The sequence below is a fragment of the Gymnoscopelus braueri genome (genome assembly GCF_963280865.1).
Source record: "Gymnoscopelus braueri genome assembly, chromosome: 5".
Classification (NCBI taxonomy): domain Eukaryota; kingdom Metazoa; phylum Chordata; class Actinopteri; order Myctophiformes; family Myctophidae; genus Gymnoscopelus; species Gymnoscopelus braueri.
The window spans coordinates 878,201-892,813 of NC_137606.1; the positions used below are offsets into that span (position 1 = coordinate 878,201).

Consider the following 14,613-nt stretch of genomic DNA (forward strand, 5'->3'; position numbering starts at 1 on the left):
GTGTGTGTGTGTGTGTGTGTGTGTGTGTGCGTCACACGTGCATGTGTTTTGGGGGGAGGGTGCAGAGGGCTTCCCTGACCTAAATAAGTACTATTAACTCTAACCCTAAATTATACTTGGCTGTACGGTCACGTTGCTCCCCAAAAATAACCGACAACAAAGTATTAGGCTTCATCGTGGATAGGGCTAGGAAACGTACTTGTTCACTAGCCACAGTGGATGGGGATTCCCAAAATAACTCATTTCTTTTTTGAATGCGAATACAGTCTTGTTGAAAAGGCAAACTTAGCCGCTGTGTTGGGAAGAGTACAGTTACTCCACAAGGAAGGAACATGTCAAGACTTCCCTGGCATGTGGTAAAGAGGATTCATGCCACTTCCCTGCCTGGTCTGCCCGTGGGACAGGCAAGCTTCCCTCCTTCTTCCCTGGCTGGTAGTAGGTATAGACCCAGTGGTGGTGGGCTGGTGGCTGACACACTGACATGGCTCTCTGACTCACTCCCATTCATAAGGAGGCCCGGCTTGCCTTGTGCGCATGTGGTGTCCCTTCTGTTTGAAATAAATAAGGAACAGAAAACCACAGAAACCGCAGAGCCTTCCTTCCCCATTACAACTCCCTGGGGGGGGGGGCACTTCAGACGGCATTTAATGCCTCCAGTTCTCATCGTCTCTTTTGAACTGCTTGCTCTCTTTTTGGGGGCGAGATTCATTCTCCGCCGCTAAGGCAGTCGTTGGGAGGACAACTTGTGCTCACTTGCGTCAAATGATTTGATCTTCTGTGGGGTAAATTTGCGAGTAAGACAGTGGTGGAAAAAGTACTCAAATGTTTTACTTAAGTAAAATTATCAATACAATGTAGAAGTACTCTGTAGTAGTAGTAAAAGGCCTGTGTTCAAAATGTTACTTGAGTAAACGTACAAAAGTATTGGCATCAAAATGTACTTAAAGTACCAAAAGTAAAAGTACTAAAATATTTGAAAATAGCAGATCTACAAGCTCACGAGCTTGTAGATCTGCTATTTTCAAATATCCTATGTAGAAAATAGGGCTTAAGTGGTTAATGTGTGTTTTATAATATAATAATTTATATCTGCAAAGTAAAAGAAATACTCCAGTAAAGTAAAAATTCCTCAAAAGTGTACGTACAGTACTTGAGTAAATGTACTTAGTTACTTTACACCACTGGAGTAAGACTTATATATAATAAGCATTACTTGTCTGAGCACTGGGGAGAGAGCAAATTGCTCTAAAGAAGAAGCCATCGCTCTCATCCGGAGTGACAAACTGGTGTATACACTTTAGATACCGTTTTATCAACAAGTTCAATCATGATGATGCATCATCCCTCGAATGACCATTAAGAGAAAAGTGCCCAGTGAGACAAGATATCGCACAGTCAAGCTCGTTTCCCACTGATCTTTACCAGCACTGGCCCTCCCCCATATTCAACCCACATACACACAACTGTCCTATTATTGACACATACTCGTGTAAGGATGTGAGTTACAGATTACAGAGGGCTGTTAAAGAACAGGCTTAGTTCATATTGCCTTGGTACAAAGGGGGGCGTCGTCCGATTATGTAGGGTAGTCTTGACCCTGAGGCTCGATAAACAATAGCAGAAGTGTTTGGGTCTTTTTTTCCCCTCCTTTCTCTTCAACAGTATACACCGCATATGCAGTGGACCTGCAGCTGGGCTTTGTCTGTTAATTGCCTAAAGCAGGGGTCTTCAACGTTTTTCAGGCCAAGGACCCCCTAGCTGAGAGAGAGATGAAGCAGGGACCCCCTCTATATTGTATAACATTTTGTTTCAGATACTTTTGCTGCTCTTTTTTCCCCTCTACACCTATAACTCTTTGCCAAAAAATAGCCGATCTACAAGCTCACAAAGCCTCGCAGTGCGAGGCGTTGTGAGCTTGTAGATCTGCTATTTTTGGCTAAAATTCTCTTCAGAAAAGGGATGCTAGGGTTTAAGTGGTTAATGTAAAAAAAATCATATCACAAAGATTTGGCGGACCCCCTGTAGTAACTCTGAGGACCCCCTAGGGGTCCCGGACCCCCTGTTGAAGACCCATGGCCTAAAGCATTTGTGTCGCTTTCTGTCCATCTGCGTTTGTTTGTGCGTGTCCGTCCATGTCTGACTGCGTATGTCTTCATGTCCAGCCATGTCATCATGTATCTTGTCTGACCGTCTGTATACTTCCATCACAGACGTCTGTCCGTCCCATCTATCCATATTTCAAGCTAGTGGTTTTCATCGATACCGCTTGAAGGAGAAGTTTCTTACTTTCCCTCTCACGGGACCATCTGTTGCAACTCCCTTAAAAAAAAAACATATCACCTCAATGGACCACAATGGAAACAAGCCCATGGGGCTTTTTGTTTTATCCTTTTAGCAGAACCTTAGACTGTACAACTTGTGCTGTTAATAATCGTGTTAAGTATTCAATCAATCAATCAAGCTAGCTAGTCTATGCTCTCTGCAAGCTCATCGCTTTTGCTGCAAAATTTAGAAATAATGATTCATGTAAAGTAGTTGGTAAGGCAACCTTCAGCTTTTCGTCCATGCTCTAGGGTTGTTGTGGTATATCTTAAGGGGCCCATCTCAGCAGCAACATACACAGGAATATTGAGAGAGAGAGAAAACAAAATAAAAGAGGAGACGTCAATATTGGCCCCAGGACTGGCCTTCTCTGTGCCCGTCAAGAAATACACAGATGATAGCCTCCAAGCTAAAACTATATTAAACCTTCAGAACACTCTGCACCACACCATGGCTGGCGAAACACAGAAATACATAGCAGCAAAAGACTTAATGTGTTTACATGCGAAAATGTGTCTGAGTCTTTAGTCTTTGTCCACATATTAAGCTTAAATAGAAAGAGAAGAGTGAAAGGAAGTTGACAGAAGCAGGGAGAGAGAAATGAAGAGTGGAGAGAGAGAGGTTGATACTATGGGAAGTGTGGCCTTGCTATAAATGAGAGCAGTGGAACATGGAGGCTCAGCAGGAATGTGTAAATATTTAATGGCACCGTTGGGCTATATGCTCTGCAACTACATTGCCTTAAAGTGCAATGCAAAGTTTTTACGGCCACATCATAACCAACGTGTTATCAGAGTTACGTCTCCTTTTGCAACATGCATGTCTCCACTGTATTAAGGCTGTACTCTGCTGAATGTTTTATTTAAAAGCTTTAACCTGCATGGCACTATACCATGAAGAAGCATGCCACGTCTAGTCTGTTTGTGCCTTCTGTCAAGTGCGGTGTGTGTGTTTGTGTTTGGGGTCACGATTGATTCCAAATCAAAAATCGATCGAAATGAAGTGAACGTTTAATTTCGAGCATAAAATTGTTCACGATTCTCGCAGTATTTATTTTCTGTTCATCCCATGCATGCATGCTTCCGAGGGAAACACACTGTTATTGCTTTTCTTTGTATCCCCTGTGCTATGGTCGAAAGGAAAAAGGGGAAACAGTCTCAAAGACGACAACATTTCGTTACGTCTGCGTAGCCTCCATTACTTTCAGGTATTCCGTCAGACCAACGAGACCTTTCAAGTCTAGCACCAGTGCAGCAGTGCTGACTGTGACAGATGGGACCTGCTCGCCTTGCCTTGAGTGACTTAGAACTACTTGACCATCACAGCACTACAATACTTGAGGGAAGCACAGCATGATTGTTACTACGGTATTCAAATAAAAGCAAAAAAAAAAAGAATCAAGACTCAAAAGTCTAAACAACAGCAATGCCCGAAAAATAAGTTAAAATTTAAAATTGAATAGAATTGTGACCTTAAAATCAAAGGTCAAATCGAATTGAATCATGAGACCCCTAGTGTGTGTGTGTGTGTGCATGCGAGCGTGCTCTCCAGAACGCATGTCCCACTGGGCCATGCCTCTTTACCTTGTTGCCCAGTTGAATAATGCTGTTGAATAATACAGCAACAGCCCATCGCCAGAGAAATCAGAGACCGCCTAACAGGAAAGACACACAGTCACCATGTGTCTAATTGCCCTGGCAACTGCTGCATTGCTCATGAAGACGTTGTAAAGACAGAGGTGGTAACCTTACCAGAGGTGCTTACCCGTGCAATAGCCACTGAGCCTGCCCAACCAATACTAATAACTATTATCTGTATCTACATCAGTGGTGATCATTTTCGATTCCATCCAGTCAGGAAACGACAGAAGCAAAGTCCTCCTACACTTGAACTTCTGTCAAGAACAGATATGGTGTCTGATGGCATGCCGTTGGCCTTTATGTTAACTGTACTTCATCACCTAGTTTTCCCCACAAACAGTTAACCATAAGCTGGTATATTTTGGCTGTAGTTGGGAACTTTCTCTACCGTGCAAGCTACTTTGGCAGTTAACTATCATGACTTGGATCACATTTGATGAATGAAGAAATACTATGAATGAACTTGCCCTTTTTTGATTGAATTGTCAGGGCTTCTTATTGAACTCAAGGATACCTTTAATGCAGCATATAAATCCATACCCAGGTTGGGGTGGCTGCACTGGTTGCACAGCTGTGCAAGTTTACTCTCTGGGTCTAGGCTAGCTGTGTCTGGCACTTAACAGCCACTGTGCTAAGCCGCGGTCCAGCTGCCAAACCTCCACTCCAGATGCATCCACTGTATGGATGGTTCCAGGACTGGGATCAAGACTGTGTGTGCTACTGCCTGTCACTATATACTAGCATGGTCATTTGCTCTCTATTTCTATTTCAGTAACATTTTCTCTTAGAGGAAGAATAACCGGCTTGGGTACGACTCAGACCTTTTCCTTTTACGAAAGAAACAATAAAGAAATCAAGAGCTTCTGTTTGTCATGTTTTTCAGGGTTTATTGAAAACACACCCAGTCGTACCCTCAATTCGCAGTTAGGAGTCTGGAGCAAAGTACACTCCCTATATGGCAGTGTGTAGACATCGTCACAGACAATTCCCATGCACTCCCAAAAGAGTGGAATATCTCTCCTCAACAAAAAAGAAAGGGTGTAATCTATGTCTGAGCTACCTTCCTAAGCTAAGATATAATCTGCAGATCCAGGGAGGTCTGTGCTGGAGCAGACAGATGTTGCTCTATAGGCCTAGGGATTCCAGAGTTTGGTCAAATTGGGGACAATGTAATAAGACTGCTGCATCAGCCGCTAATGGACCAGGTATGGCTACCAAGGCCATTACACAACACAATGTAACAATATCTTAATCAGCTTTACAGAAGGCCAAAACGTTTCTTTTTTCTGTGAAGTCATGACGCAGTACGCAAGGGAATGTTAATGCCCTATCTGTGATGAGACATCATCATATCACACCAGTTTAAACAAAAATATTTGAGTTGAAAGTAGAGGCCCCTGGGATAGACAAAATAATGTATTTTTTAATTATTCATTTTCAACTCTAAACCAAACCATCACTCCATAGCACATAAATACATCCACTCCCAGGATGGATCCACATATAGCCTAGCTTAAAACAGGCATCACTCTTCACTGACACTTTGAAATACAGGCCCACTAATGGAATATGGCCACTGGCCACATAAATCTATCTATAGACTCGGGTGTATGAAACAAAGCAGTCCATTAGCCTTGATGACTTGTGGTACCGGAACGTTTGTTAACAGCAACAGTGTGAGTGAAGGCCCTCTTCTCCATGTGGGTTTGTCTTCCATTGGTACATCCAGAGTTAATTTAACTCTGAGACGGTGTACAAATGTAACGTGGACTGTACGCCACGGGTCCATTTGGTTACATGCGTATTGCGTACACTCTGAGTTAAATGATTTTTTTACTGTGTCCTCTTTCCTCTCCCATCCGTCACACAATTTCTTGAACGTTTCTTCTCTTCTTTTTCAGTTCATTTTTAAGCCTTTATTGACAGTCACAGTAGAGACAGGAAATGCCATGAAGCAAAAGGTCCGGCCAGCCGGGAACCAAACCCACGACTCACTGATCCGGGCATTCTATGCCCATATGGTATGCCATGCACCCTAAACCCTTGTCTATCGGGGCACCTCTGTTTCAATGATTCCATCAAAAGGTTCTGTCCTTGCCCTTTTGCTCTCCAGGTACAGAATGAGAATATATATGACTGCGCACCCGCTGGCCTAGCGGTCCACGCGCATACCACATAGGCTGGTAATCCAGTCTGACAGCGTGTCGCGGGTTCGACTCCCGATCCCGACGGCCTTTGCTGCGTGTTAGGCCCCCCCCTCCCCCATCTCTCTTCCTATTTCCCGTCAGCCTACTTTCCTATCAAATACAAAGCAGAAAAAGCCCCAAAAATATCCACACAAAAAAAAAAAAACATGACTACGGAGGTAGTAAGAATAGAGATGTAGCCTGGACTACAGATCCACACAGATGCATTTGAATGCTATCTGCACACTGCAGCCATGGCAACAGCACAAGTGTGGTGGAAATATGCTGTGGCAACAAGCAGAAACGTGTGAACAGTCTCACAGGCTGCATGAAAAAGACATTCAGTAGATGTGCTGCATGTACAGCATTTGTGCTTGCTGAATACTGTCATGACTTGTGGTCTCAACTTTATGTATTAAGCATTTGTCAAGCAATCAAACTGTATTTGTGTGTGTGCAGTGTGTGCACGGGCGGGCATGTGTGTGTGCACCCTGACTGAGGGAACACTGTATAGGCGTGGTTTGAATAATAATGAAACACTGTCTTCTATATAACATACGTATGTAGTCCAGGTATTGTGCACAGCACCAAAATACCTTATGTTTTGCCCCCAAAAAAACAGTAGGTTGTGACTTGTGAGAGGTCAGAATAATGATACAACGGCACATATCTGGATGTTTTATATAGAAATAAAAGCTAACACAGGCCATCATCTTCCATGGAGGAAAGCCTGTGATGCTAAATATTTTTTGCAGAATCCGATAAAAACATAATATAATCTAGACACACACGTTGTTCGGTAGGTTAAAAACATGCAATTGTAGAGGGGTCTGTGTTTATTTAACAGTACAGTGTTTACCAGCTGCCCCGGGCAGAGAAAGCCACAGATATGCCAGTCTGGGGAAAGACTGGAAGGTGGAAAAGCTTTTCCAGGCTAGAGCAGTCACCCCCCATACACACACACACAACCACATAATGCTGCCCCCACCCCTAGCACACATACACATCTAAACACACAGAGCCACACCTAAAACACACATTCCTATCTCCTGCATCTTTGCCTCAATGCAAACCCCATCATCCCCAGAAAACCCTCACAACTTCCGTTGTAAGTGTCCTCATGCAGACAGACACACACACACACGCATGACATATGCAAACGCACACACACTTATGGCAGCCACAATTTCTCAAGCTCAAGTATACAAATGCTGTCACACACTTGAGTAGACACAAACCACATGGGCTCCAGTGGGAAAAGCTAGGCTGAGCTGCCAGCATCCATAGCCTGTGATTGTCAAGAGTGCTTAACGTGTTGATTTTGGATCACTGACCAACTCCCCATGGCTATCACTTTCATAATGGATAGCAAGGCGATAATTGCTTCTAGGTCAGCAGAACTCTTGCTAAGGTTTAAGATGTTTACTCTCTTAAAAGTTCATTACATGTCCCAAACCTTAACATCCCTTCCACCATGTTAGCCTGCAATTTGAAATTAGTCTACCTTTCACCTTGAGTGCCAAGACTACAACCTAAGTCGGCCGACTTGGGTAATGATCTACCTCGAGAAAACAAAAAAGAAAAAGGAAAGGACGTTATTTTGGACCCGATCCGAGCAGAGGAGGATAACATGGACTGGCAAATCTCCAAAGGAAGCTGATAATGTCTACATTTTTCACTAAACTGCCTGCACGTATAGTAACTGATTCTCCATGCTTTTTAACACATGAAACCGGTTAAGATTTCCACAGCAATATTTCTGGTAAAGGTAGCGGTTTCTGTTAACAGAAACAATGACCTTTATAACGGTTTGACTAAAAGTAGCTGGGATGCCAGTCAGGTCAAGCCCTGATAGTCCGGGTCTGGTCAAACCCTAGGGTGCATGTATCACAAATTATTAGGGCTGCCCCCTGAAAATTGACAATTCTAGTAGTCAGTCTATGACCCCTCAGTCAACAGAGATTATTTGATTCAAGCAGCCGGGTTGAAACTCAGTGCTGGTATTGGACTGGTTCTTACACGTCCTGTAGTAACCAGACTGAAATAATATATGGAGATCTCTGTGCTTCATTTCGGTGCCTGAGCTGTCAATTTAGCCCCCTGGTACCGCACTACATGTAGTAAACAACAACACGGATCTGGGTAGCAATCAAGCTATCGTTAGCTTGTTAGCTTAAACAAAAATGACTAAAGCCAAACTGTCTAAACTCTGTGTCACTCACTCCAGAGGATTCCAACACCGGGACGTGCAACATGTAAACGTCATATTTAATGAAGCGTCTGAGGGGTATGAGATACACTCTCATACACTTTTCTGGCACCGGTTTAAAAATAGCAGCGCTCAGTTTACCTACTTCAGGCAAACTCCTTTACCTGGATGCTCAAATTTGGCCAATAAACTAGGCTTTACATCTGCCAAGGGAACCTTGTGACAACTACAACAGGGACTCAAGTAGGAAATGTAGACTTGATAGAGGGTCTTGTGAGGCAGCTGCACTATTCTGTACATTTCATCCTCCAAGAGGGTAAACTAAACTTAAAGAGTTCTCATTCACTGTAAACTTTCCATGCTCCATTTCCTAGGCTGGACAAGAACTGCTGCTTAAAGTGTCTAACCGGAAGTACATTTAGTACAGGCCAGGGCTACAGGAAGTTCTGTTAGACTGGAAAACATGTAACCCTGACTTCCTTTACTTCCAATTAGACACTTTCGACAGCAGTTATTTTTTTGCTCTATTTATGAGATGTTGATAAAACTGGGAACTATTTCCTGATACATCTCCTGGATATGTGTAGCCACACTGCACAAACATAGCCTAGTGCTGATACCAACAGAACCTACTGTGGCATGGACTGGCTTGTAGACGCTCGTCCTTGACCCTGTCGCATTGAATGACCCAAGACACTTATGACAAACATTTCTGCCACAATGTGAACATTTTGTCTACTTGTCACATGGCCAATTATCGTACGATGTGTGATCACATTAAGAGGAATTCAGAGACATTTTGGCTTAGCTCTTTGATCAACTCACACTGTTATGATGACGGTGACTGGTGGCATTTCCAACAGTGAGTGTTCTCAGGATTGTGTGTGCTACAGAGCCAACAGTGCTTTTGGGATGATGCTATGGGTCGTACTGCCCACTTAACATACAGTAATAATGTGGTGGAGCATTACACACCACTGTGAGATCCATAAATACCTGGATCCAAGGGTAAAACTCCCAGTCTTCACATGCTGATCTAAGTTCACACACACAAAAACCCAACTATTAAATATTGTTCAAAATCATACACTCAACATTAAACTGGTAGTATGAGGGTGGAAGGCCATGAGGTTCAAACACAGCCCTTCAACATCCATATTGGCAGCCAACCAAAAGGGAAATTCTTAGTCTCTATTGTTGCCATTGCAATTCATGTGGGGGAAATGCCATTCACTAATTGTTACAGCTATGCACAACAACGACAAAGAAGTACGCCTATGAACAACAGCAATTAGTGAGACAAGTCGGTTACGTACACCCTAAAACATGTTTACAGCCATTTATTGCTCCTTTGACATTGTAGGAAACCTCATCCTGCCCTCTATCCCCAAATCTTCCTGGCTAACAAAAAGAGGAAGGAGGCGGCCAGCACGAGACGAGAGTGAGAAGGGGGGGAAACAGACCGGAATAAAATCTCTTTGACAAAGAAACACATTAAGCCAACAGCCCTGCCTCCCCTCACCACCACCTACTCAGGCACATATGATGGCTGGCTCTGGGTTTAATGCAACTTTTCAAATGTTTGGAGCAATTGCTCAGGTCTGGTGCCCAGTGGTGCCAGACTACAGACATTTTCACTCTGTAACGATTCACTTGGTTCCACTAGTTTAGCTTAATCAATCACAGAACGATATCTAAAATGGCATTCCTGGAAACATCCTGACTACTAGCATTATTATTATAGTAGCCCTCTAGAAATCTCTCAGGAGGATTTTCTGTCTTCCTTCATCTCGCTGTACCCTGCCACTTTCCTCCACATCTGCAATCTTACAAAACCCCAACTTTTTTTTTTACTCAGGCGAAAAAACAGGACACCCCACCCCCCTAGTGAAAAAAGCCCCCCTCCCCCTGGCCTAGCAGGCTGTAATGGGCCACCAATGGAATGTTTCCCCATGCATGCTCACTCTCTGTGGCCGGTGGGAGAACAGAGAGAAAGGGGGGGGGGGGGGGGGGTGAGTGAAAAAAGGGGGGAGAGAGAAAGGCAGAAACACAGAGGGTCTGCATTCCAATCTGCTCTATCCTTTAACTGCCTTGCTGTTTGACTGGTTTGTTGTTCAAGTCTACATGCTGAATGTGGACCACAGTCAGCTGTGTGTCCCAGGGGTGGAGGCCTGTCCTGCAGCTGACCTAGGGAACAGTATAGCATCGTATCATATCCTGATTCTCCCACGTTCCACAAAACACACAGACACAATTGCAATTAAAAGCACAAGAAGAGTGAAGTGGGTTCTGTACTTCAGTAAACTGGCACTAAGCTACTTCAGAATCAGCTTTACAGAAGTAAAGAAGTGGGTGAAATTTGTTTTCGTGCATAGTTCTCATCGTATCGTTATTTCCACAATCCAAGAAGAAGAGATGGGGGGAGGGGGAAGGAGACCAAACAAGAAAAAACTAATAACAAATTATCTACATACTTGGATTGGATGCATCGTGAATTGCTTAAAACTGTTGTTGTTTGAGTGTTGAATGGTTAATGTGAATATAAGACTGTTTGCACAAGTAATCATATAGCGTAACTGTTGGTCAAAATGATGCTTACTACAATTCATAATAATTTTGCAATTCTCAAACATTTTATTTTGTGTAGAATGCCAACTTTAATTGCTTGCCATGTTGCCAACAGTCGAGAAGATGATACATGTAAGACAAAAGTAGATACATTTCGAGACAAAATGGTAATTAGTCCAGTGTCTGGCAAAATAAGGATGATCTTTAACATTTTAGCCAGAGCCATGAAACCAATTAATTGAGCTAACCAATTAATTGAGCTGGCCTTTCAGATTTTAGTGTCAGTCAAACAAAGGAGGATATGCTTAGTATCTAGCAGTCAGTCAGAAAAGGTTCTCAGTCAATGAAACTATGAAAGTCCACTGTGTCAAGGAGATTAGTTTAATCTGTAGTCATAGGGCAGCATCCCAGCAAATACTTATCAGTGTAACAGCAAAGTTAAGCTAGTGACTGTTCACATACAGGAGAAGACGTGCATTATATAGTGTATTTAATTATATTAGATGCAATCTGCATCTTTCATTTAGAATGTGGCGAGACAATTTTGTAGTTAGTGGTTTATCATTAATCATTTTACTAGCTAAACCACCACAACTGGCCAACATCTCTAACCCAGCACCTGCTAGAGTAGATTCCTGTGATGTCAACCACACCCAAATCAGGTCAGTCCAGCTATGTCCTGCTATTTCAAATCAACCAATCATACAGCAGACAAAATAATGGCCATCTAATCAAAGCAGACACTCCTTGTCCATCCCACAAGCAATACATTGTCTATTGTTTTTGTCGTTTGGACAGTGGGCCACTTGGTCGTCCCTATTCAAACAGTTTGAATAGGGACGTGCCTCTTTGGATTTTTAAAAGGTATTAGTAGTATAATATAATAGTTCTATCTATATACTGTAGATGTACTGTAGTTTTTTTTTAATGGTTACAGTTGATTTCATAACCAACATATTTGTACCCAATGCTATAACAATACAATGCACAGCACTACCCTAACCACTTCTGTATCCATCATGCGTTTTGCAGGAAAACATATTGCTTTTTTGATATTCTTTTCCTCCCTGTACAAGCGAACATTCTATTCCTTCTTTTGTTTTTTTGGGGGCAGTGTGTGGCCAAGCCAGGACATCTGTACTAACCCACCCAATCCTGCCAGTCAGTCAGATGAAAGGCATTTGAAAGTGGGTGGAGAATGAACAAACCAACGTTGTGCCCAGCTGCCCACCTTGGCAGCAGTGGAAAAGTTGTCTGTCTGTCCAGTGGGCACTGGGTTAATCAGACACTATGTTATTTAGTCAAAGTAAAATAAATAAATAAATAAATGCAGTTGCAATTGTGTGTGTGTGTGCCCACACACACACACAAAACACCTTTAAAAATAACACAATTACTACGGTGCAACTCTGTAGGTCAAAGTTGCCTTGCATCTTGTGTATTCAATTATAAGCATGTATTTTACTATGTATTCTATACAAAACAGATCTCCTAACACAACGGAAAGTACTGCTACATATAGTTCCGGTGTACAATCATATTACTGAATGAGTCTACCCCCATCCACTCCTGTAGGTCACTGTATTAAAGTGTAGGCAGTCAGTTTTCAATACAGCTCCAATCACATTTATGCAAACAATTGAGACAGCTGTCAGCATATGAAAATGAAGTAAGACCGATAACACATTCAGTGGTCACCGCTGATTCAGCTTGAATAACACTGAGGATATTACGGTGTGTGATGTTTGAGGGTTATTTAGCATTTAGTTACAAGTTTGGTTTTGTGGTACCACGAAAACTGTTCTTATTTGCATACTTGATGTCAGCACTACAACTTTGACATTCGGCCTTATTTGCATTTTGTGAGCTGAATGACGTTATCGTAATGTAATGTAATATGATCTTTGGCCACAGAGAATTTTCTAAATGGGGAAATACCGAGACCAAAGGAAATTAATGCCATTTCCTAACACCTTATGAGGGTCATCCACAAACGCATCATTTGACACTGACTAGTGTTCATTTCACTACTGATGATGAGACTAGTGGACTACCCTGAATCTTGGAATCTCCCTGCTGAGCTCAGCTGTAGCCTCTGACATAACTGTCACAAAAGCAACAGCTTTGCATACACGGAATCAGTGCAGAGTTACAGTAAAGACTTGAGAGATGCGGGCATCAATGTAGGAGCACTGCATACTTTGACATGTTCGGACGCGTGGTTGATCCCTCTCCACAGGGATCAACTTTAATGGCATGTTTGTGAGGTGAGGCATTCTGCCTGAGGGGAAGAGTGACACAGTGCAGTAGACTGGACACACCAGGGCTGGCCTGGCCTCCCTTTTTACATGTGGGCGTCGAGTGTTACTCAAAAGTGATAAATAGACAACTGCAAGCTTCCTGGACACACTGAACAAAGTAGGGCTTCCACAAATAGGCATAGATCTAAATACATCTGAAACAGCAACAGGATGTTCTTGTGCAGTGGGAAAGGAACTTCACGCGGCCTCCTTGATATTCCTGTCTTAACCCACAGATCTGAGTTACATGTAGATCAATCTAATTTCTGTATCCCTTCAAAACAAGCAGATCATCAGAACATTAGCTTCCATCAACATAACTTGTTAGCAAGCGTTGACGGACTACTACGGATCCCTCCCGCCTACAATAAACGGGTGCAGTCTGGCTTGGCCTTTGGAGGTGAGGTCCCCACTCTCACAGACTACAAAAGACAAATCCATTTCCCACACTCATTACATCAAATGCCTTGTGATATTTTTTGCGGGAGGCACTCACTCGCTCGCCTTTTACGCAATAACTGGCACGGGGAGGGCGAATACACCACAGGAATGTGGCCTTTGTATCGCCACCACCAGGCCCGACATAGTTTCAACTTGGCTGCTGGGGTAGTAGGCACACACACACATATGCCCGATCTGGGTAGGGCATAGCAGTAAATAGCCCCATTCTTGCCCGGTTTGGAATATGGCCATTTGTGTCTACCGGTGTGTGGAGGGCAGCAGAGTCAAGCCATATTGTGTTAATGATTGATACGTGAAATGTTTTTTTCCCCTTGCGTGCCCGCGGGGAGAGTAAACTTTGGCCCGTGTGTGTACTGTACACTCTTGACAAATATGTACAGAGGTTACACAATAAGGCTTATATGAGAAAAGAGTAATCAACGCTAAAATGACGGTTTAAATGATTAATAATGTCCCATAGAGAACACAATTAAACGTTTGGTGTGCTTGCTGTCACTCCAGCAGGCGGAGGCATGCTGCTAATCATCTCGGCGGCTAGTCAGTCAAATCACATTCATAGTCTTGGTGCGTAACCTAGTTAGCAAACACACCCTCCTCCATCATTCCACAATGTGGTTAATCCTTTATTATCGAGGCTACTCGTTCCCCTGAGACGATTTCAAAGGACAAAATGTTGTTATGAGCAGGGTGGGACTGTCTGCGAGGATGTGATGTTTAGTAGAGATATATATTCTAGCCTTGTGCAACAGTAATAGGCCTCTTGGTGCAACAGTGAAAAGTCGACTCTTACTCACTTAAAAAGGAGTAGTTCACCCCAAAGATGACTTATATCCTATCAATTACATACACCATGAAGCCTTGAATTCAGGCCGATTTTTTTTGTTGTCGCATTCCTAAGTCAATGTGTGTAAATGATTCAAAATAAG

General features: G+C 43.0%; 1 protein-coding gene across 1 annotated transcript in view; it reads right to left on the reverse strand.

Moving 5' to 3' along the window:
* actn4 (actinin, alpha 4) overlaps positions 1-14,613 on the reverse strand; it is a 67,532-nt gene that overhangs the window by 51,774 nt on the left and 1,145 nt on the right. The gene's annotated exons all lie outside the window — the stretch shown is intronic.